Source organism: Pseudopodoces humilis, chromosome 11, assembly GCF_049639895.1.
Source record: "Pseudopodoces humilis isolate 2021_Gansu_Grassland_sample_001 chromosome 11, ASM4963989v1, whole genome shotgun sequence".
NCBI classification, from domain to species: Eukaryota; Metazoa; Chordata; class Aves; order Passeriformes; family Paridae; genus Pseudopodoces; species Pseudopodoces humilis.
Window position 1 is genome coordinate 16249308 of NC_142210.1, and position 22186 is coordinate 16271493.

At 47.2% G+C, this 22186-nt stretch overlaps 1 protein-coding gene and 1 long non-coding RNA gene across 3 annotated transcripts in view; both read left to right on the plus strand.

Annotated features, from left to right (window-relative positions):
- DIS3L2 (DIS3 like 3'-5' exoribonuclease 2) overlaps positions 1 to 22186 on the plus strand; it is a 178629-nt gene that overhangs the window by 145353 nt on the left and 11090 nt on the right. The gene's annotated exons all lie outside the window — the stretch shown is intronic.
- On the plus strand, positions 8739 to 14449 carry LOC148183612 (uncharacterized). Its single transcript, XR_015773466.1, has 4 exons — positions 8739 to 8863; positions 9147 to 9286; positions 9651 to 9724; positions 10419 to 14449. It is a non-coding gene; the product is annotated as an uncharacterized LOC148183612 (long non-coding RNA).

A 22186-nucleotide genomic window follows, 5' to 3' on the forward strand; every position in this document is an offset into this window, starting at 1 on the left:
TCTCTCTGATTACTGCCACCTTTCACAGATGGTGCTCAGGGTCTCTCTCATCCCAGACCCACCAGGGTAAGATAAATCCCTGTCAAGCATGACACTTTCTTGTCCCCAGCTGGTACTTCTCCTTCAGTGTCCAGCTCCATGGTTTTCCTGCTCCCTCAGTGTCCAGTTTTTGGTCTGTTTTTGTCTTCCCCACATCCCAGATTCCACCTTTGCTGATAGACCAGCTTGCAGCTCACCAATGAATTTCATTTTAATTCTGTGCTGCAGCTGCAGTTTGTGTCAGGATTGTGAATTTGCAATGGGGGCTTTCATGTTCTCTTCAGAGTAATTTCGAAACCCAGAGGAGCAGCATCTTGCATGGAAGCACTTAGAGACGTCTTACAAAAGCAGCATTGGAGTATTGATCACTTTCTCTCTGGGGACCCAGAGTGCTGCAGATCGAGCTGCTGTGCAGTGTAGCCACTTGCGGGCAGCACCACACAACTCTTCCGAATGAGAAGTGAAAAACAGCTCCAGTTGAAAGGAAAAGTGGTGCCCCCTTTTATATAGAGATCAATGATGTCGGGTACATTGGATTATCACTTAAAACACCAGGACTTCAAATGGCAGGGTGCATGCACTCCTGATGCTGACAGGCTCATGATACATAATGCTGTTTGGGTTACCAAGCGAGCTCCTCTGTGCAATCTTTTCATAAGGTGAATGTAATATCTGCAGTGATGTACCCAATGTTATATCAAGAGAGCAAACCTATAATTATGCTGGAATTGTTTGAACTGGTTATTTGTCACTAACACATTAGCTCACTCCGTTTATTGCTCCCATTCAGGACTGCAGCAGTTTTGGTGTAAACAGAGTTTGGGTGGAGTTTTGGGAGGGTTTGTTTTTCTGAAAAAGAGCAAAGCAGAATTGTTTGGAGTTTATTCTTTTTTGCTAGAAGAGCTGTTGGCTGGTAGTGTTAGGAAGAAAATATTTTAAGCAGCTGACACAGCTGTTGATTTATTTTCAGAGATACTTCCCAGGTGTACAGCTCATGTGTTGGACTTTAGCATGGACGTGGTTGTTCTGCAATGAGCTGGCGGGTTTACCTAGGTGATTTGTAAGGTGTTTTGTTCCTTTTGAGAAATTGAGGCTTGCAGAGTGGGCTGTTTGCACAAGGAGCTGCTGCACAGCTCACACAGTCCCTGGGTGCCTGACTTGTCTTATTATTACATGGTTGTTTCATGATACACATCCCAGCGAAGCAGCACTGCTTCTGTTGGTATAAAGGAACTCCCCTGATGGCATCTGATTTCCCAGTTAGTGATCATGCTCTGCCCCACTCCAACCTGCAAGGCTAGGGAAAAGCTCTGAAAGTGGCATGATCTGCTCCTGTTTATCTTGTCTGGTAGACTGGAATTTCATGGGGGAAATCCATGTACATGTCCCTTGACATCACAGGCTTGGACAGATGCTTTCTTGCAGCAGTTATTCACCTGAAACTTGTGAAATGCTTTCTTTAGATTTCAGAACAAAATAAAATTAATGCAATTTCCAGGAAAAAAAGAAAGAGACGATAGCACATTGGGATTTTTCTTTTGATGCCATGTGTTGTTTTTTGTTTCACTGTTGACACTAAACTTTACACAAGTGCACCCTTCACCTGGCAAAGGGTAAGCGTTGGAGGTGGCCAACAAGGCTGGTGAATTATTCTGTCACTGTGCATGTAGATAAACCAGTCCTCCTGGTTTTGGCATTGGTTCAGTGAAGGGTAAATTGTCCAGGAGAATAAGTCTGGAGGTTGACCTTTAAAACTTTGTAAGATATGTAATCCTTCCTGCCTGAGCTTGGTTTTCTGCCTTGCACCTCCAAAGGCTGTCGGGACATAAGCTGCAAAACAGCCTTTGTCACTTGAGACTTCGAGGAGCAGAGAGTTCTTTCTTTCCAGAGGGGCCCCTAGCTCGGGTAGAAGGACTATTGCAAAAGGCTTTGCCCAGGTACTACATACCTGCTTTTCTTGACACAGATCTGTCTCCTCCTGCCACACTGCTGCTTAGTAAGACGTTTCCAGTCCATCAGAGCTGGAGAAATAGTAACTGCCAGATCCTTGGGGTGCCAGTGCAATGAGGGGGATGCAAATAGAAAAGATGATCAAGGAAACCCGCCTTCTCCTTGAGCAGGCAGATGGGATTTGGACATAACCTCATCCCTTCCTAACAAATGTTTGAAGCTTTCTTTAGTGACTTACACAGTATCCCACAGTGACCAGCAGCTCTCTTTAAATCCTCAACAGAGCAGTTAGTGTGTGCTCCCACCCACAAGAGGCAGGACTGGGCTCTTAAGTGGCAATGAGTGTGGGACCTCTCTTCACTCCCCAGACTGAATCAAAGGAGTTTGTCATCTTACTTGTTTCCGTGTTTGCTTGGGAAGGAGCTGTAAAACCTCCTTGTGTCACTGTGTGGTGTCTGGGTATTTGGTGGCAGTCAGGTAGGTGAGAAAACCAGCTGCAGTTGTAATTGAGTCAGAGATGCTGTCTCCATGTGTCATCCTGGAGGTCTGTTTACATATTCATTTGTTTAACAGTATGTCTGGAAGCCCTCAGAAGCATTTCGGCACCATTTCCCTGGCCTATATGTGTCTGACTAATGCTCAAGGCAGTGAGCTATATCTGGACTAGAATTGCTAACCTGTGGATATGGGTTTCTTAGCAGCCCTGAATTAGATGAGTCTGTGATTAGCCCTTACGAACATGGGAGAGGACAGATCTGACGTGAGAAAGAATGAATAATCGTCCCTCCACAAGAAGCACCTCACAGTTTCATCCTGAACCCAAGTGGCTGAATTGATTTTGTGTCAAGGAAGGCCCTCTCCTGAGCTGGGATCTGGCTAGAAAAATCACCAGACCCCTAGCTATGCCTCTCCCAGCAACATTTCTAGGCATATCTTTATCTTAACAATTAGGGAAAATGACTCCTTGTTTTGGCCTAGTCTCTGTGTCATTGAATGTGTAGGCTTAGTGCAGAGTGACTTCTCTGCCAGTAGCAGGTTTTGCTGGCCACCCTGGGATGTTACAAGCAGGAAATTATGGGACAGTGGGTGAGAGGATGTGCCACCTTCTTTTGCTTTGTCAGGAGATGCTTGGGGTACAAACTAAGGATGGGGAGTTGCTTGCAGGGACTGATAATAGGGTAAGGCCAAAGGTGATGAAGGGAATCCTGAGTACTTGGAGCTGGCCATGATGAGGGATGCTCTGCTGGGGGATAAACCTGCCATTCCTGCTCGACATCCTGCTGTTGGACCTGTGCTGTCTGCCTGGAGGGAGCGAGGGTTTCGGTTTGCCACAGGCAGGACCTCTGTGGTCTGTGCAGCACTAAGTACCCCGGTTCCCCAGGGCATCGGCAGTGTGAGCTGGAGTGACTGGGTGGATTGGCAGCCACCTGGGATTGCTCTCTCATAAAGAGCTACTGGCTGAAAGCTGAAGCGTTCAGATTAGAAATAAAGCACACATTTGAAAGGCAAAAGAGATTAACTGGGAAACTGGGCTGAGGGAAGAACAGGGAATTCTCTTTCAAGGACAAATGCACTTCTGGAATGTGTTTTAGACCCTGCAAATCTTTTTTAACAGAGTAGTAGCTACCTGAAGGCCTCCAGGCACAGGGCATCAGCTGGTGAAATAATCTTCCTAGTCTTAAATCCCTGACACATTGCTCTGTGTTAATGTAAAAGATGAGTTTTGCACTGACACCACTCCTCTCTCCATATACTCTGCTGAGTTGGGCATTCCATGGACCTTATTGAAATTATGTCCTCACAAATTAGAGGGTAAGAGTGGAACTATCTCTTCTTACCCTCTCCTGAGCAACTAAGGTCCCAGTTCTATTTTTCCAGCTACTGCTGTGCGTTTTTCTTGTTCCTGCTGCTTTTTCAATGCTTTTTTCCCACATTTCAGAGCAGCTACATCAGTCTGGCAGTGGATTCCACTCTCTCCACACCTCCCTACTTCTTCTCCATTGAAAAAAGGAACTCCAAGTCACATGCATGTTTTGTGTGCTCAGCTCCTCACTCAAGGTCACCCTGACTGGGGTTCCTCTTACAGCTTAGCACTTTCACCTCTTACAATTGGCCGTGCATTACTCAATCTGGAGCCTAATGGATTTGTAACCTGACTTTGCCTGTCTCAGACGTTCCCAGTGATGTAGGAGGATTTGGGCACAACTTCCTTTCAAGTTAATGGAAGGATCTTGCTTGGAAAGAACCTGCTTGAGGATCTGAGTGTACTTTGCATTAATGTTTCCATTAATTTTAATGGAAGCTGGTTTGAAATTTCTCAGATCAGCTTTGAACATCTTAAATTTTGTGTCCTTCACCTGTCTCATCTGAAATGTGGCACTCTTAAATGAGCAGCCTCATTACTGGCCAAGATGTTCTGCAAGCTTTTTCTGCCTCTGGGAATGTCCTGTTCTCTGTTGATCCCCCTGGACCCCTCACCAGCTCACCACATGTGGAGTAGGAGCTCTATGGTCAGCTCCCAACTCAGAGGCTGCTCCTTGCATGGTCTCTGGCAAGTCACAACATCTGTTTCTGCGCCACAACCATCCATAGAGCAAAAAAAAAGCAAGAAATACTCAGACACTTTTTTTATTAGCATTTATAAAGCACTTTGCCATCATCAAAAAGAAGGGAATAGAGAAGACTGAACTTTTATCATTGCCACTCAACTCTCAGTTTCTGCAAAGCTCTGCTGCTGTGGGCACAATTACCTGCACATGGTGTTTGGCTGGTACAGGCAGGTGCAGAGCCCAGCCTGGGTTTTAGCCTGGCTTATGTCTTGTCTGGTTTTCCTGCTTCTGCAGGGCCACACTGCTCTGGGCATTGGCCTGGTGAGCTGAACAATGCAGGATCCCCCCTTCCCCTCCTACTTTCCTTGCTCTCTGCCCTTCAGCTCCTCCAGTAGCTTTGACACTTGAACACAGCAGTGATTGACTGTTCCTGTACATCTCTGGCTGATCACATCACTGCTCACTCCTGCCTTGTACAGCAGAGTTCTTGCCTCCCTCTGGGCTGCTTGTAGATATTTCCTTCCACCTCCACTGAGCTGAGCAGAGACCGACATCTCAACTGCTCATCACACCATCCCTGTGGTGAAAACCAGCCCTGGCAGAGCTCTTGTATATGTTGCATCTCTGTTATAATCTCATTTTACTGAGACAGTCCAGGTTAAACAGTCTAATGTAGTAAAAGAGTTGATGCAAACACTGCTCATCTCAACATAATCAATTTAGTGATCAGCTACATGTGCAGTTGTCCTGACTTTCAAGAAAGACCATACTGGCTTAGCCCCTCTGGAAGTACTCCTGGGAAGGAATTTGTGGTAAAATAGGACCTAAAGTGAGGTGAGGAGAAGTCATTGTTAATGAGTTTTTCATGCGTTATTGAAGCTCAGTGCTCATTTGCGTTCTTGCTGACAGACAGGAACCACCAGGTAACATGTGGCTGGCCACAAGTGTCCAGGTAACTTGAGACAGGGTCCACCATGCATGAAGAAGTCTGGTGTGATTTGTTTGCAGCATAAAGCAGGAGAAACTGGGAGCAGGCTGCCTGTGCTCACATGCACACTCCCAGCTGGGCCATCCCCAGGTCAGTTCCAGCCTCCAATAATTAGTGAGATGAATTGAATCTAGATTGATCTGTCTATTTTACAGAGTGAGCCAGTTCCAGCAAGAAATTCTCCTTTCCCTGGGTTTCCATGTTAAAAGGAAGGACACTTGTCACATTTCTGGATAAATGGGAAGAACAGGGCAAGGTAGAAAAAAATGTGCTAATGTGTAGGAAGAATCAGTGGTTCAGAAAGACATCATCAGTATGGTCAGGCTGGGGCTGATCCACGTTGCTGTGTTGGAACTCTGCCTCTGGTCAGGCTACTGCAAAGGCAGGATTCAACAAGGATTCAAAAAGACTGCTATGTATTGCAAATTTGCAGCATTTTGCAGAGAGTCAGAATCTGGTTCAGAGCAGGAGGTTTTGGCACCAGTAACAGCCTGGACCAGAGCAGTGATGTTTGCTGCAGGGAATTCAGAGGAATTGCCTCTTGTGCTATTCTTTGACAGATGCACTCAGGTCAGTCAGATATTTACAGTCACTGAGAGAAAACTGAGGTTGTGGGAAAGCAGAGGAGAAGGGACACTTTTCTTCAGTGAATGTACAGGAGCAGGAATATGGTGCTGAGCTAATCTGCTGTTTATGTGGTGTCTCTTTGGGGATGAGGTTTTGGGAGGGCAAATGGGAAGTGCAGAGCAGGGGATCGGTCCCTGGTTGAAACCAGTGGAGGAAGATCGAACATCTCATTAATGCTGTGTGTCACACCAGCTATTCAGGGCTCCACAGCCAAACTGTGATGACACTAACACTTAACTGAGCTGGTTCTGGTCTGCCCTCTGTCTCAGCCACATTTTCTTGCTGCACTGTGATCAACAAGGACAGCAAAGAAACTGGAAAATTGGGTAGGGCATTTTCAAGGAGCGTGGCGAACCCTGAGGGGTGCAGCGCTCTGATCACAGCATGGTTATACAAACTGTTCTGCCCACGCAGCCAAGGCAGGACCTTTGCCACAAAGGGATTTCTCTGTTGTACCCAGTATGCTCAATTTATAAGGACACCATAAAAAGCAGTCAGAGAAGTATGACAGAGCACACCACAGCCAAACCAGTTTGGCATTGTATCACTGCAGAGAGCAGCAGGCAGGCCTGGAGAAAACAGCTTGCAAGCTGACTGACCAGAGAGCTGAGCAAGACAAAGGATGCATGTCCTGAGATCTCTCATGGGTGTAGCCATTTCTGAGCTCCCAAAAGTGCAAAGGGTTGCTCTCCTAGCTGGCAGAGCAGTGAGGCTTTGTGCATGTTTATCCAGGGCTTTTGCCTGCATGGTGCCAGTGCGAGAGCCGAGAGCCACTGCTTGTCGTTGACAGCTCAGCTATTGTTGCAAAGTATGATTTAATAGCAAGACTTGATTACAACATGCAAATGTAGCTGCTGGGGGACTATCTCAGAGGTTTGTGGAGATTAGCTGTTAAATTGGCCAGTGCAAAAACATTATTAAGCAGAGAACATAATTACTCATCTTGTGCTTCTGTAGTATATAGAAGAGACAGATTTGTTTAAAAGCCAGCAAGTCCTATATGGAGACAAGACTTGTGTAAATGCCACATCATGTACTGCTGTATGTTGCAGCATATTTTATTAGAGAAGCAACACTTAATAACAACATTTGGGAACTTGTGGAGGAAATCCATTATATTATTCTGCATCATAAAAGCAAACCTAATGCCTAGTGCGTGAAGGCTGTGCAGATGTTGAAACATCTCCTTTTGGTGGTGGTTGATTGCTTTCTATGGAGATTGCATCATATGGATATAAACAAATCTAGCACTTGATATGAAATCTGGGAGCCAGGTTTTAAACTAATGCATCTGTCTTCTATCTGTGCACGTTCCCTCTGAAATACATCAAGGTTCCCATTAACACCTTAAACATAGAAAGTAGAGTCAAAATGAGACTGTCAGCACATACAAAATGAAGAACTGGGCGTGTGCTTGTTGTAATGTAATTCCCTTTCAGACCTAGAGTAGTCTGTGAGGTTTCATGAATAAAAAGCTCATTTATGTGTGAGGATGCAGGGAGGAGGACTGAAGTGTGGGGAGCTCCTTGGTGCTGCAGACCTGATTTGGGAGCAGGCTGTGGTTCAGGGATTTCCTCTTGCCTTGTGGCTCTCAGTAGCCCAGGCTGAGCTTGCAGGGGGTGATGCACTGGCAGCTAGAGGGCTGAAGTCAGATGTCAAAATGCATTTGGCTAGTCAAAGCACTACACAGTTTGAGGAAAATCTTTTAACAGAGGAGTCAGGAGGACTGAATTAGGGGAACAGCTTGTTCTTAATGGAGTGTAGTTCCTGCAGTCCCGAGTGCTGGCATGGGAATGGGGTGATGTCAGGGCTGTCATTGCTGCTGTGCTGCAGTGGCTGCTGCTCACCCCTGATTCACATCACAGGACATTTCCTCTCCAGCATCCCAAATGCTCTGCTGAGTCTTCACTTGTCTTAGCAGGAGGAAGTATCCTCCCAAGCCTAAGTGGGCAAGATAAAGATTTCAAGGGGTTTTGATGAGAAACTCCTTGCCATTCTTTTGTTGCAGCTCAAGAGCTTTTGTGCACCAGTAATTGCTCCCCAGGCTGGTTCCTGTGTGACTCAGAGCTAAATGTGGAGCTGCTGTGAACCTCAGCATCCTGGCACAGTATGTCCCAGTCATTCTAAATTTGATTTCATAGTCAGTCCTCCTTCCTCCTTTTGCATGTGTCCATGCAAACAGAGGCTTGCTCCTCACCTTCTCCAGACTGGTAAATTTGCCACAGCTGAAGGCATCAGCTGTTCCAGATGGTGCAGGCAAGGAAACAATGCTTGTGGCTGAGCTCGTTTTCCACTCAGAGCCATGAAGCACCTGAATCCCAACACAGCTCACCAGCATCTGCTGGGGTGACTGTGGGGTCCCTGGGAAGCAAGTCTGGCTGCATCCAGCAACAGCATCTCCCTGCTTTCATTACTCAGTGCTGAAAACACCTGTGGATGGTTTTCAATCCACAAGTGTCTGGAAAGGTGTGGTGTCAATTGGGGATACTGCACGTCTTATCGTCAGTGGGCATGAAGAGGTGGTACCTGCAGCTAGGTGCTGGGAGTGGGTGGAAGTAGGGACTGGGTCTGGGTCTGAGCAGGAGAGACCAGCTGAGGGTGCATCATCAAACCTGTAGGCAGAGGAGCAGGAAGGGACATGGGGCAGCATGGCCTGAGCTAGGGCATCTTAGTCCCTGCACAGGCACATCTCAGTTACAGCTATTTTTAGGTAATGTTCATTGATAGTTTGTAATGAAGCCAAAAAGTGGGAGAAGCCAATAGCAATATTTCATAATAGTTTTGCCCCAGTTGTGTGAGGGCTATGTTTTTGAGCTGTCTGCATCTCCCTAAACAACATGTGCACACTTTGAAGCTGCATGTTCAGTGATCAGTGCTGAGAAATGCCATAAGCTTCATGTGGTGGTAGTGTTACAACAGGAATCTCTGGTAGCCAGGGAGGAGACAGAAGTAATGTACTCCTCTGTTAACCTCCTTTTTTTCTGTGTGTACAGCTTGGGTGTGCAAGAGATCCATCTGTTAAATGGCTGTTAACCTGTTCTCAGAGTCTGGAGTGCAAGAAGTTGTTTGTGTGATCCTCTTCTCTGACAGAACTGGTGCTGCCTACAGGAGATGCCCTTAGCTGCAAACTGAGGTACTCCAGGAAGAGTTGCAGTAGTCTTGGTTCCATGAATTATAGTTTTACTGCACTGAGCAGTGTAGCACAATTTGAGGCAGGACCTGCTCCTAACAGGTTCTAAGAGTTTGCCACTGCTGCTCTGAAACCCTGGGCTGGAATAAGGCTGTGATAATTAATGGAAGTTAAAGTGCTCCTTCTGCCTGTGAGCTGGTTGGAAATAGAAAAGAAGAACCTGTCACAATTGTGACTGGCTCTAAACTACTGTCAGGCTTTCCTCCTTCCCTTCCCCTGCCCCAAGTGGAAAATTGTATTGGAAAGCAGCAGTTAGAGCACTTAAATCTTTCCACAGTTCATTTCAAGCTCCCTTTCTTCTTCCCAGCCATACCCAGGCCAGTTTGGGGCGCGGATGGGAGTCTGGCTGAAACCTGCAGGATGTTAAATAACAATGGAAGAGTGAGTTTCAAAGGGGGTATAATGTGCCTGGATTGCACGTACCCTAAGCTGCATTTCCCATGCTTTGACATTCAGCCCATCCATGCTTCACTCCCAGACTGTTTCCTTTCCATATGGGATCTGTCTGGGTGTGATATGGAGCAAGCCCAGGCTGAAATGGGGTTAGTGCCTCTCTTGCTGTGGAGGGACACGTTCCCACAAACATCCACAGAAGCTGCTGGTGTCCATCATGTCCAGACAGCAGTAAGTGAGCACATGAAGCGTGGGCAGTAACAGAAGCTGTTGTATCCCCTTTGGTGGATTTCCAGATTTTTGTAATCCCTGCCCTTTGCCAGGTACTTGGATTGCCTGTTTAAACTATTATGCGTCCCCTTTCTCTTAACACCTCTTGGCACAGTCACGTTGCTGCTGCAGGCAGTGGTTCTGAGTGGCTTTGTCCCCTGCTGAAACTGGTCAGTGAAGATCTGATGGAGCTTCACTGTCGTTCTCAGCTGTCCAGATTCAACAAGTTGATCAATTGGAGGAAGCTCCCAAAGCTTTTCCTTGGATGTTACAGAGTAACCCTTGGTAGAGAGCTGAAGGCCCAATACATAGGTTGGGCCCACTCTTGCTGCCTCCTTGGGGCCAAGTTATAAAAGTGAAAACTTCCCACCCTGGTATGGCCCTCAGATATTATCCATTATTGATTTTTCAGGTAAGCAGCAATGATATTGCAACAAGAAGTCCAAGAACATTCAAGAGACACTTCAACGCTTTGTGATGATTAAGGGAGCAGGAGAACAGGCAATGTCCTCCCTATTCTTCCAGTTACAGGAAATTATAAGGGAAGAAACAGTAAGAACCAGCAGGTCAATACCTGGCTCCAGGCCTGGGGTCACTGAAGAATTTGGGGGTTTTTTGCTCATAGGTTGCTTTACACAGCACCAGGCCTGCTGGTGACAGACAGGGTACATGTGTTTCAAAGTGATTAAAAGGATTTTTGCCCAAGAGTTAGTAGGGCTCATTGGAAGAGCTTTAAACTAGATTGAAGGGGGAGAAGGATAAAACCAGGCTTCTTCTAAATGCACATTTCCCCTGTTTATTCAAGAGTTAAGCAGTCTGAGAGACGCAGCACTCATAGCCAGGTATCTGTCAGGCTTGCATTGGAGGCTCACCAAAGCATGAGGATATATGGTTTTATTTCTGTTTTGTCATTTGGAGATTGCTACTCAATGTCTGTAGGACAAGAAAGCTCCAGGGCATCTTAGGATATGCCATGTGCTCCAAGAGATGTTGTTTTGGCTCTGCAACATTCAAATGCAAAGTCAAGAACTGATGCCTGAAGTGCTCCTTTTCCAAGGATTAAAAGGCACTGCCAAGGCTTTGCAAGATGACAGTGTTGCAAATCTTACCGTGATCCAGTGCTGAGATCCGTCTGTTTCATCAGCACAAATGGGCTGACAGATCTGTGTTTCTACTTTCTGGCAGTTTTTTCAGAACATTGATCTGTGCTGCTGCTGAACTCTGGAAGAGTTGGCAGGTAACATTGCAAGAGTTCTTCTTCATCACACCTGGGTCTTAATTTTAACCAAGCTTCACTTCATCTAGTAAAACCCTGGCCCAAAGGAGCAGTTTCAGGATATCATCACAGATCTAGCTTTGGTTTCTCTGTTCATAGATGGAACTGAGGGATCCATAAAAGTCAGTGGAGGAACTAGCTGGAGTAACCAGGTTATGACTGTGACAATCAGGGATGGAGGTATTTGCTAAATTCACCCAGCAGCATGTGAGGTTTTGCAGACCCTGGTATCAAAGAGAGCTTGTTCTCACTTCTGTTCAGTCTCAGTAGAGGAACTGGGACATGAAAAAAAGTCCTTTCTTACCATGCAGCTCTGGAGAGTCATCATATTCATCTCTGGACTTGAAGGATATGATTCTCCCTTGCTTACAGTGATGGGTCCCATGCTGCTCATCCTCACCTGTTATGGTGTCATTGAAACTGCCTCATCTGTCCTCATCTGCCATCTGGCTGGCAGGAGCTCTCTGTCACCCACAGCCACACACCCTCCAAGGTGTTGTTCAGGACCCTTTCCCATGCCACTCAGCTTTCTCCATGGGGGTCCAACTCCAGTGGGATGTTTATCCATTTTTCCTCAATCCCGGTGTGTAAATGAGGCTAATTTCAGCCTGCCGTCAGGTGTGGGCTCACCAGAACATCACTGTAAATCCAGATCTGAACATTTTCTTGTAATGGACAGGGTGGTGAAATTGCATTGCTGCCTTTAACCTCAGGCTGTCCTTAGACCAAACCAGACTCTTCACATCCCCTGCATCAGTAAATCAAACAGCTTTTGAATCGATGCACATAAAAGTCAAGGGAGAGAAGTTACAGATGGAAAAGACCCATTATACCTTGAGCCTGTCCTGCTGCAGAGGGGGTAAGGCTCTCTTAGGAATTCAAGGCAAAGCTCCAAGCCTGCTGGCTGAGGCCAGGCAGGGTGAGAGTCCTGCCTGGGGAAATATGTGGGGTGGGGAGAGACTGCCTAAATTTCCTGCAGCTTTTCCATTTTGCTCATCTCTGCATTTTATTCCCTTGGCTTTATTTTTTGGGCAAGAAAACTGATGTTGGTTGTATATTCAACAAACCCAATATGTTCATTCTCCTGATCATTGTTTTTCACTCAGGGCTATGTTTGACTTTTCCTTAGAAGCATGTTTTTCTCACCTAATATTTAGTTTAAGATCGTAGGAGTTGGATATAAAACCTTCTGGGACGTTTTAATCTGCCAAGAGGCTGCTTGAAAGTAGAAGTTATCCAGAGTATTTCAGTAGCATATTTAGAAAACATCACCCCCAAATTCTGTGTTGCCTGTTTCCCTGACAACTTTTACTGGTTGTTTTAACCCTGATCTGCTGTCAGTGTCCCCTGTACCTTGCTTCCCTCCCCTTCAGGTTTCCATGTCTTTGAAAGTCCTGGTAACCAGAAGGTTCACGATTGCTTTGCAGTCATTTCAGACCAAGAATAATACAGCCAGAGCCAGCTGGATCCCTCACTCTGTATTGATACAACTGTTCCCCTTAACCTGCCCACACTCAGTGCTACAACTGCAAATCTGAGGTTGAGCCAGAGCAGTGCTGGGCAGCACTGTGAGCCCTGATCCATGGTCTGCCTGGCAAGCAGCACCCCTAGCACAGCATCCCCTGGCCAGGAAGCAGCTGCCTTTGGATGTTGTCTGCTGGGGACCTTGGGAACTTGCTAAGTTACATGTGTTTTTCTGACACAAATCTTCTCAGAACCAGTGGTCATTCTGATCCCCTTGATCTGCAGCCAGTGTCTCCTGAGCAGCCCTCCTCTGGAAAGGTCCTTGCTGAAGGCTGGCTAATCTGGGTGATTGCTTCCCATGAGCCCAAACAATTCTTGTAAGCATGGTTAAGAACTTGCACAGGCACCCAGAGAGGCTGTGAGAAAGCTGGAGATTGCTAGAACTCAACTGGGAAAGGCCAGCCTAATCCAACTTTGAAGTTACTCTGCATTGCTTGGACCAGAGACTTGCAGCAGAAGAGGACATTACTTAGCAAGTCACTGCCTGACTTCCACTTCGTGAACATCAGGAGTGTATGTTGAGTTGTCATGCCACCGCTGCCTTTGGCTGCCAGATTATGTAGATTACTTTCCATTGTTTTGGTATTTTAATTTTATTTTTTTGCTGTTGTTATCTTTTGTTGTTCATCTCTTCATGAGTTTCTGCAGACTCCTTGTTTGTGCCTGGGTCACATCCTCCTTGGTAGACGTATGGGCTCCCAGTCATTGACCATCTCAGAGTATGCTTCTAGTCTGGAATGTTCATCCAGTATTCTTTATTTCCCCCTTGTCCATCCGATTGTCTCCTGCTTTGGAAGTAATAAACTCTTTAATGTCAGGTCAATTGGGAAAATGCAAATCCAAAGGCTGAAGAGTGTAACACACATAAGGTGTGAATGTCTCCTCAGCAGGAATGTCTGGGAGAACATCAGCTGGTGGGGAAAGTGAAACAGGAAGGCTGGTTCTAGCAGTCTGTGACTCCCTGTGGCACTATCAGTTCTCTGGGTGATTAACTGTTTGCTTCTCCCTTAATGAAAACTTGTCTCAGATGAAACCACCATAATAGAAAGCTGATGTTCTGGAGCATTCCCAAGTGTAGGTTAATATTTACAAGCTATCAGGTTCAGGTTTTATCTCCATCCCTTGCTGGCACAGAGTTAAAATCCTTTTAAAAATCCCTTTTGATCTTTCTGGTTCATGACATGGCTTTAGTAAGATACTTTCCATATGGAACGGGTAAATGTCTTAATGGAAATGTAAGTTTTTCTCATAATTTCAGGGACTAGTAATAGATGAAGAGCCCCCCATGTATCAGGGGCCATGGCTTATAATGGAGCATAAGTGATGGACAGTATGTCTGCACAATACTTGTGCTAGGAAATGTCAGAATATTATTTCTGCCTCAATGGCTTAAGATCATGTTTACCTAATGGACTAACACTTGCATTTTGCAGGTGTTGTGTTAATATTAATGTGTTGTCTGAATTGTTAATATTTCTTTACTTCAATATTACATTAATGAGGGCTGCAGGGGATGGAGAAAAGACCTGGCTAATTAACTAAATCGGCAAAAAGCATCTTTAACTTTCCATCATGCTGCCCTTTGCAATGGGCCTTGGCATTTCTGGTCAGCAGCCACATAACACACGCTGCTGTATGGAGCACTCGGCAACGCTCTTACTAATTTTTCTGACCCATAAATCACTTGCATAAACTTTTAATGGTGAGGGAAAGTGCCTTTCATTCCTGCTTCCTCCTTCCAGTGGGAAAGGCAGTCTGATAACAGGCAGTACTGGCCTGATGTGTGGGGCTGGAGACTTTCCTGTCAGCAGAGGGGCTGTCTGCATTCATTCAGGAATTCTTTCCATTCTCCTCTTAGCCAGACTCTGGATGACATTAATATTAAGTGTCTTGTCATGTCATAAGCTGTGCTTTCAGAGCCAGTGGCATACCAGACTGCACGTCTCAGGAATGTGGACTGCCAGTCCAGCTTGGACTCTGGCTGTGAGGTATCTCCCCTCTTCTCTGCCCCAGCCTGGGTCAGAGCTCATTCACCCACCAAGAATTACCATGGCCTGGAGAAAACTCAGGTCTCAGGTGCCTGCTCTGGCCCCAGGTGGCTGGGCAGCACCCTTGCTTGGGAGCATCCTAATGCATTCCCAGAGGTAAGGCTTGCCAGCCCAGCTGGTCATCACTCTGTTAGTTGAGCACAGCATTGTGCATTAGTGATCCATCCTTATCCCTTCCCTGTAGCTCTGAGGAGGGGGAGCAGGGCCCTTACCATCATAGCTGTCTCTGAGAGCTGAGATCTTGGTGAGCTAGTGGCTCCTTGGAAAGGCAAACTGGGTCTGACACAGATCTGTGGAAAGCGGGACTGTGATTCCCAGCTGCACAGCTCCTGGAGATGCAAGGATTGCAAACTCTTTCCCATTGTGTTCCCCACAAAAGTGAAGGGGTTGTATGTTCAGGGAGGGTTTTTAACATTGCTGGCACTTTGATGCTGACACCCAGCACAAGTGGGAGGTCGGTGTGGCAGTGCCAGGCAGCCCTGGGGACTGGAGACATTCCTAGAAGGGGATCTAAATGTGGCTGTGTGCCCACTCTGAGCAGCACTCCATGGGCTTCTTTGGGGCCCATGAAAAAATTTCTGGATCTAGGAAGGCCATTCCTGGATGGAGATCTTCCTCTCTGTGTGATGCTGACAGTAAAGTCCTCTGCCCTGGGCTCAAATATGTGACAGTCCTGAGAAAATTGTGGAGAAAGTGGAGCTGAGGCTGAGAGATCCTATTGAAGTTGTGCCTCCACATCCTGTGTGGCACAGCACATGTGTGCAGGTCTAAGCTTTCATTCCTGGCCCGAGGCATCTGAAGACTCTGTTTTGGCACAGAGGGGCACTTCAGCACCATGCCAGGAATCTGAAGGTTGTCACCAATTTGCATGAAAAGGAGCAGACTGCAGTCATATTAACCTTTAATGAAGATGTACAGCCCACAGTGACTGCATCCTCTGCAACACCAACACTTCAGTCCAATGATGCCTCCTTTGCCATTTGAATCAAGACAGGAGGGAGGATGGTAGGACAGACAGGTGTTGACTTTTTCCCTTCCATATGGACCACAGATGTGGGTGCAGAGCTCCAGGCTGGGCAGGGTGCATTTTGCACCCACACAGCTGAGAGCCAAGAGATCCCAAAGGCTCTGTGGCAACTTGTGCTATCCAGCGCTGCAACGTCTGGCCTGACATTGTGCTGCCAGATGTAGTCAGCAATTTCATTTAACAGGGCTGCAAAGTGGTGTTGATAATTTCAAAGGAACTCAAGCAAATGGCTGAGGTTTTTCTAGCGGTGTAAATCCCTGTGTGCAAACCAGTACATCAGGCTTTAAGCAATTAATTCCTAATCATGCCAAATGCCTTCAGGAGCCCAGCGTCAGTATTGAGAACTTAAAACGGTTTTCCACTGTACCACAGATAATTTGGATAAAGCAAAGAGAGCAGTCTTGTGGCATTTCCAGCCCCAAGGTGTGAGAGTGATCTGTAAATGACATTTGTATTCAGAGAACCCTCCCATGCATTTGTGTTGTAGGCATCTATTACTGGGAAGGCACCATAGCTAATATAAAGGACATTCTTTATGCCTGGGAAAGGGAGTTCATTATAGGGAAAAGCCATTCTAGCTTAGTAAGAAATGAATCTAAAACTGCCTCAGAGCTGCTATTCTCATCAAGTTTCAATGTTAGCAGTTTTAACCAAGAGCTAATTGAGCAATCTCAGAAAGTGGAGTAATTCCATTATTCAGCTATGCTTTGTACGAAGCTACTGCTAGCTGTGAGAGGAGCACGAATGACTTTCATCAAGCCAGGAACCACCAGCATTCTTGCCTTTTACTACTTTTTCTTTCAAAAAAAAAAGTAGGTCTTTTGGTCTTTTGGCAACTGTCATTGGCAGCAGGAGCTCCACACCAACATTGCAAGGCTTAAATGTAACACTGCAATCCAGTTTTTTTGGATAATAGGGGATTTGGTTTTCATGGCTCTTCAGGCAGCAGTGCTGTTCCTGAAGAGTAGATGGCTGAAGATGCTCCTGTTAGTTGGATAGGCAGAGTGTCACCAAGAAAACAGCACACTGTTCTTGCATAATTTTACATGGAAAAGAGCCATTGCAAGTGCCGGCTCAGCCACTCACCAAAGAGCATGATTCTGTCATTGGCTGCACTCTCAGGAGATGTGGGATTAGCTAATGTTGGTTTTAGAAGAGCTTTTATAGAAACCTCTCAAGTTCCTCTGCTTCATGGAAGAGCTGTAATCAAAAATAAACGAACACGATTTAAAGAAGAAAAAGTCATACCACATCCAGCATCTTTGGACTTAAGACCTTGGAGAGGGTTTGTTGGTTGAGCCGTGCTGCTGTTTCTTTACTGTTTTCCTTCAGCTGATGCTGCTCCTGTTGGATGAGAACAGGACTATTTGCAGCTTTTTGTGGAAGGTGACTTTGTGGGTGAATGCAGCGGGATTTAGAGTCCCATTTGCAGGAGGTGGCTGTAGATCTCCTGTTTGGTATGAGATCATGCTGTAACAATAACATCCTCCAAGCCAGCAGAGAGCGGGGGATCTCAGCAGTGTACTGCCCTTAGCAAGGGGACATAAATCCATCAGCATCTTTAGAGCTCCCTCACACACACACAGACACATCAGGGCTGCCTTTCTCAGCACCAGCCTTTTGTGACACTGTTTGGTTCAAGTTTGACGCTGTCAAAGCTGTACTGTCCTAACCCTGCTTGGATCCAGCATGGAGCTGGACACACCTGAGACAGGCACATAGGTATGGGCTGAGAAACCACAGGATTTTGACTGCAGGTTGGAGCACTAACCCTTGCTGATCTGGGATGGTAAATCTATCCATAGATAGGAAGAAATTTGAACAGCAGAAGTCTTGTTCCTTTTGTAGGAGGGAGTAAGTGCTATAAGGGAGAGACAAGATGGAGAGGAACAGATGAGATATTTTAATGGGTTAGGAGAAGGACGTTTGATAACCCTTGTAGAAGAGATTGGTCACATTTGGCTCTAGTCTGAACTGCTGGAAAAATGCTGGGGATTTACTTGGTGGCAGCTCACCCAGCCAGAGGGACCACTGTTGGAAGAGGGGCTCAGACTCCAGCTCAGAACAGTTCAGCTCCATCCTTTTGGGAGCAGGTTTCCACAATGAGCTACATGTGAAGAAAAGACCAACTTCTCCAGCCCATCAAAAGCCAAGAACCCTGCTATGGAAGAGCTGTGTGGTATTTCAGGTTTATCTCTCACACCTCAGCTGTGGTAACTCTTCCAACACCTGGATGTACCCATCAGCTACATCTTGTAGGAGGGGGTGGAGGTGCAGGTTTTATGGGGGAACAGCTGTGCTCACCTGTTCAGCCCCACCTCACTGCCATTGCTCTGAAGCCCCTGGGTCTGTTATCCTGCTGGAACAGCAGGATTTTTTGTGTCCTTTTGCTTTAAGGAAGCTGCCTGCCTCCTTCCTGCACTTACTGGATTGCACACAAAGTATTCCTTGTCTCTCCCTTTCAGCAAAACCTTCTTAGCTAATGTCATTTGTCAAGTTAATCAAGGAGAGTGGGCACTTCGATGGCTGCTGTGCAGCATTGGCTGCATTGCCATGGAGACAAGCAGCCAAACAGGCATTTTACTTGCCCTGCCTCTCTTTGCAGATTTGCCATGAGAAGCCATTATTTTATTTGCCACCAACCAACCAACTTGCTGAGGGTGTCAGTAGTTTTCCAAGGTTGCTGTCCAGAGATTGGGAAGGGCCTACCTAACATTTAATGGAGCAAATAGTAATGCTGGTAACTAAAGCAGGTCAAGGGTCTGAATGTGTAGCTCCTCTTCCCGCATCTCGTAGGTGTTTGGCACTGGCAGGAGCTGTCTGAGAGGAATTACAGCCCAATAGCTTGAGTTTGGGGCTGTAATCGAGATGTCATCAGTCCTGTTCAGCTGGATGGTTTCATAGGTGACTGTTTCCCTACAGAACCTGTGACTATCAAAGATACTTTGGAAAGCACCAAGACTTGTGTTTAAAAGCATCTTGGGAGCTTGAAATCTCCCAGAAGTTGGTGAGATTTAGGCTCTGGTATTCCTTGGTCACATTTGAAACTTAGAGGTGAGTGTAAGCCATACACTTCAGCTGACCTCTTGCATAAGGAAGGCTGAGGATGAGTTTCATCCACATAACTCATGAGCAAAATCTGGGTATTGAAAAAGCTGACAGGAGATGTACATGTTACAGAGCTCAAAAGCCATCCCATCACTCCCTCCCCTTCCCCTCACATGGGCACATGTTAAGTGATGCATGGAACAGGTTTGGAAATGCTCCCTCCTGCAGTGGTTAGCAGATGGCTGGGATCTGCAAGCACCTATGGGAGGGACAGCCACCTGTTGACCCCTAGCCCTCTCTGTGGGACAGCAAAGGAAACTTCACATCAGCACAGAAAGGGCAAAAGTTCAGATCAGATTGTTTATGGGATTTTATGGAGCCAGGAGCCAAGGATAGCTCAGCTAATCCAGGGGAAACTGTAGTGATGGAGTTAGAATGCATTTCACATGGGATTCATTCAGTGCGCGTTCAGATGGACCAGTCTTTCTGTCTCCGTTTTTTAGCCATGAAATATTTTTCTTTGTACTCCTGTCTGCCAGCTGCACTGAGCCAGACTCCAAGCTAGGCTGTTTTAAGAAAAAAAACCCACAGAAACCCCAAAACCTCTTGTCGTTTGACCTGCCGACAAGTTAGCAGGGCTTCAACACAGCTCCCAGCAACATCAGCACCAGCCACTGGGCTGGGTCCATGCTCTGCCAGCCAACCTCTGCTTCCATCAGCCTCAGCATCCATTGCTTTTGTCCAAGCCACAGTGTGGTGCTTGCTTAGTTGAAGCCCTGGTTCAAGTTATTAGCTCATGAGAACATGAGCCGAAAGTGCGACTGAAAGGCCACATGGGGAGGGCAAGGAAGGCAGCAGCTTTGCTGTGCCCTCCAGCTCCTCAGCACGTGAAGCCTTGCTGGCTTGCTGGACAGTCCTAGCCCTGGCTCATCCACCTGAGTCACCAACATCCCATGCAGTCTGTGTGAGCTCCTATTGGGAATAAGGTTTTCCTTTCAGGTGCAGTGAGGTCACTACATTAAGCTATTTCATGCAGATCTTTTCTCCCTCCTTGTGTCCTGAGCCCCAGACCCATTGCCCTGCTGGGAGAGGTAATATGGCTTAACTCCAGGCACATGTACCAGCTCCTTCACTGTCCCCAGCCTGTTCCCTCTGACCCTGGCAAGCTCTCACATGCTCTGGATTACCCCAGCTGTGACTTGTGCCTTCTGGAACCTGCTTTTCTCTCCCTGAACTCCTGATGTTTAGAACAAATCTGACTAAGACTTATAGAGCAGCCCCACACTCTTCTTCCCTTTCAAGCTTGCAGGACTACTGGAGCAGGGTGCATTTGGGGAGCAGGTCTATGACCCCCCAGAGCTGGGAAGGACCCTCTGTCCCTGCAAGGGGTTTTGACATCATCCCACAGGGCATTGCAGCCTTCCCAGGGCACTGTTTTGTTACCCTGAGCTGACACAAACCAACCCCTCAGATCCTGGGGCTTCTTTTCCCCCCAGGTACAGGACAGTGTCCAATCTTATCTGTGTTACCTGATCCTTGAAAGCCCGAACTGCAGATGCATCTCCCAGAGCCTGCCTCTGCCTTTGGATGAGAGAGCAGGAGTAGCTTTTCAATTCTGAATATCCATGGTCACATCCTGCACACCCTGTCATGGGTGCAAAGCTCCTGGGTGCTTCCCAGGATGGGATTTTGCAGAGCAAAGTGGGTAGTATGTGCTGTAAGTTTTACTTCAAGAATAAAAGCATCCCTGGCAGGAGGATGCCCAGGTATGAGCTTCCATTCAGTACCTACAACATCAGAATGAGGATATCTCCAGGAAACTGTAAAAGCCCAAGCCACAGAATGGTAAAACAAAATGCAGAACTTAATAATCAGGTGGAAATTGCATCCAGCCAAAAGTGTCACTGTAGATGAGAGATGAGGGGTTTACACTCCAGCGCTCAACAGGAACAGGAATGTCAGTGTGCTGAAGCATTTGCTTATAGTGTTCATCTCTGGGACGTGCAATGAGCACGTGTTGCCTGTGACAAGGAGGAGATTTTGTTCACAGGTGTTTATTGCTTTGTCCTTAAAAATGGGCTTGCTCCTTCCATAGAGGCCACAGTTCAAGGGAGATGCAGGGGGAACTCCATGGCCAACCTTTGCCCAAGTGTGCATCTGTCTATCTGAGGCTAATGCTGGAAATTCCTCCCTCTTTCCTTGCACCAAAACCCATGGGAAGGAGAGGTGCTGCCTTTTGCAGTCTGCCCTGTTTTCTGTGCCTCGCTGTGACCTGGCTTGGGCAGAAAGGGCTTCCCAGGTGTGAGCGTGGGCTGGCACAGCCTCTCACTGTCCTCAGGCCACTGTTCCCCACGTGCCTCTCGGTAAGAATGGCGTGTCACCCACTCTCAGGAGATGGGGATGGCCATGCCATAAACTGCTGGCTGCCACTGGCTGTCCCACAGCCGGGGTGCCCAGTGCCCCCGGCCATGCTGTCCCACACCCCGGGCCACAGTGTCCTGCACCCCCTGGAGCCGGTGGCCATAGAGGGACCGAGGTTGCCATCTGCCGGTTCTGCTGCACAGGAGCAGCAAGAGCCTGGCTCAGCCCTCCTGGAAGTGGCCCCTCAGGAGCGTGTCCTGATCCTGCTCGGGTCACAGGGCAGTGCCCACCCACGACCCAGCCCTTGGCCTTTGGCATGTCCCCAGGGGCAGGTGTTCCAGGGGACACGGCAGGCAGCCCATTCCCATTTAGACCGTGCTGCTCCTGCCCTGCCCCACCCACAGTGCCCCTGGGCCAGGATGTCCCTCCTGCCCTCCCTGTGGGGCCTGAAGTGTTGGCCTCTGACACAAAACAGTCTGTGAGAATCCACAGGGCTTTTAATGAGGGAGCTCCTTCCCATTAAAGACTAATAATTCTGCTGCTGATGATCACTGTCAGGTGCTTATTCCTCCTCCAGGCATGTCTTTATTTCTGTTCTCTTTCGAGTTCTTGGCAAGTACTCCCAGGCTGGGAATGTATCACTGCAGTCAGAGTACCCCAGGAGTGCAGTGCCCTGCACATCTCACCTGGCCAGTGTCCCAGCAGTGGCCAGGGTTGGGAGCTGCAGGAACACTGGCTGCAGCCCTGCTCCCCCAGCCAGCCCTGCAAAATCCCTGCTTTGCCTGCAGGAGCAACAAGGCTGAGCTGACATAATCAGCAATAGCTCACTCAGGCATTGCTGGGAGGATGAGGTTACTTCTGTAAATCTATTATCTTTTTTGGCAATTAGCACCATT